Source organism: Parasteatoda tepidariorum, chromosome 2 (assembly GCF_982258835.1).
Source record: "Parasteatoda tepidariorum strain Cologne lab strain chromosome 2, Ptep-v5.0, whole genome shotgun sequence".
In the NCBI taxonomy this organism is placed as follows: Eukaryota; Metazoa; Arthropoda; class Arachnida; order Araneae; family Theridiidae; genus Parasteatoda; species Parasteatoda tepidariorum.
This window is the reverse complement of record NC_141756.1, coordinates 101,453,643-101,455,697: the sequence shown is the minus strand read 5'-3', so window position 1 is coordinate 101,455,697 and position 2,055 is coordinate 101,453,643. Positions and strand designations below refer to the sequence as shown.

The following is a 2,055-nucleotide window of genomic DNA, read 5'->3' as shown; positions in this document are numbered from 1 at the left end:
TTATTGATTCGTTGAAAATTAAATTGAAAGAGCGTGTTATACGATAAACATTAAAAGTATCACTATTTTGGATGGCGTGCTTTTTCAAGCTTAGGCGTAAAAATCAATTGAAAGTAGTCCCACGGAAATCTTACGACGGATTTTAACTCCTAGCGTCATCTGTGCTTAGCTTTACAATATCAACCATCCATTGATTTAAGCTAAATTAGCTGAATCTGATGATTTGAATAGTTTAGTTTCATTCGAAATAATCAGTAAAATCTGTCAAATCTAATCAGCGCCATTGATTTTAACGTAATCCGCAAACATTAATTAGAATCAACTGAATCATTTGAGAATACAATATTCATCGATTCGAATAATATTCATCTTAACACTGGTGATTAGTTTTTATTCCAACCAGTTCATTCGAATCTGTTGATTCATGTAAATTCTAAAGATCTATTTTGACTCTGATATAATTCGGCGAGTTTTTTTTATTTAAATCAGTTGATTCACTTTACTTCAAACGAAATCTGCTTTTTAAATTTGTGGTTTGAATCAGTTAATTGATTTGTATGTTTTTTTTGTGAACAACTCAACAAGAGTTGTATTTTTTTTCCAGTCAACGATTTGAATTGTTATTATGCAGAAACTTGACTGAAAAAAATTTTTTTGGCATGAGTTTTAATAACAAATTTTGCCCATCTCGATTCGTTTTGTAAACTAGCTTCCAATCAGTCGTCTTCATAAAATAAGGAGAGACAGAAATGGAGTACTGTTTCTAATATTCATACAATGGTTCAATTTTACATCCTATGTAGATTAAATTTTATGCATTCTTGCTGCATAAAAGTTATTGTAATATAAATAAAATGTATATTGTAAATATTATTATTATTGAATACTTATTTTTGAGTCTTAGCTTTATTCAACTTTTTAGTACAGTTTACAAATATATCTTTAATCTTCATCGTATTTTATATCTTTCTATGAAATAAAATTTAAAAAAAAAAAAATTAAAAATCGCGGAAATTCAGTTTTTGAGTAACGCATGAATTTGCAACAATAATTGATAGATTACGAACAGGGTTTTACATTAAGAAATTCCTATTATTATGTTACAAGCGCAAATGGGTACTAACTGTTCAATAAGACGAAGATCTCCCATACCCACACATGTGACCTGTGACGTCCACGCAGCGAATCTTTATCAGCAAAATGGCGTATTGAAGTTGATCTAAGTTTCTCTACATAAGTTGGAATGTTAATTAATGATACGTTAATTAAATCACACATCGAATTAGTTGAAATATAATTCTTTCTCGTCCATTTCTGTTACGTAACTTAGATTTTTTATTTGTTTATATTTTATTGTAACCGTGATAGATTTTTGTTTTGTGTAAATGGCAACTTCCGTGCATAATTAGTTTGTTTATATTGCCCATGGCTTCGTACCTGTCTTTGTGTTAAGCCTCTGAGTAAATATATAGTGAAGGAAATTAAATTTTTGAGCAAGAATCTTTGTAAAAGAATTTCGAATGGATCACGTTAAGAGAATTGATACGCGAAATAGAATGGAAAGAACAGTTGCTGGCGTAAACAAATGCCACAACTAATCAGGATCGAGATACCAGCACTACGTCACTTGCAGGTATCCCTTTGAACATTTAATTTTGATGTAACAATCTGTTTATGGGTTGGCAATCTAATCAGGAAGAAGGTGCCCCAAGTTTTAAATGATTTTATGGAAATATCAATACAGGCTCAATTCCCTTATACTTTCTGATCTGATTTTTTTTCTAAAAAAATAATAATAATGTAAAAATGTACTTGAAGGTGCCCCTTGGCGAAATTAGCGACTTATGTTTTGCGCCATTCCTGTTTGCGCGGAACACCGTGGTAACAGGAATGGCTGCCAAAACATAATGATATTTCAATGAAACATTAGAAAATTTCAACAAAGCATCGGCCAAAACTTTATAAAATTGCAATGAACCCAATATAAGCAAAATTAATAAACCCAATAAAATTCATTTTGAATCGAAACAAAAATTAATGGATGATAAAAATTAA

The 2,055-nt window shown here is 30.2% G+C and overlaps 1 protein-coding gene across 1 annotated transcript in view; it reads left to right on the top strand.

Moving 5' to 3' along the window:
• Positions 1-873, top strand: part of LOC107453260 (uncharacterized) — a 40,682-nt gene extending 39,809 nt beyond the window's left edge. Inside the window, exon 3 of the mRNA XM_016070017.5 lies at positions 1-873. This exon is cut by the window's left edge and continues 707 nt beyond it. The gene's annotated coding sequence lies outside the window, so the exon portion shown is untranslated.
• The last annotated feature ends 1,182 nt before the right edge of the window (positions 874-2,055 follow it).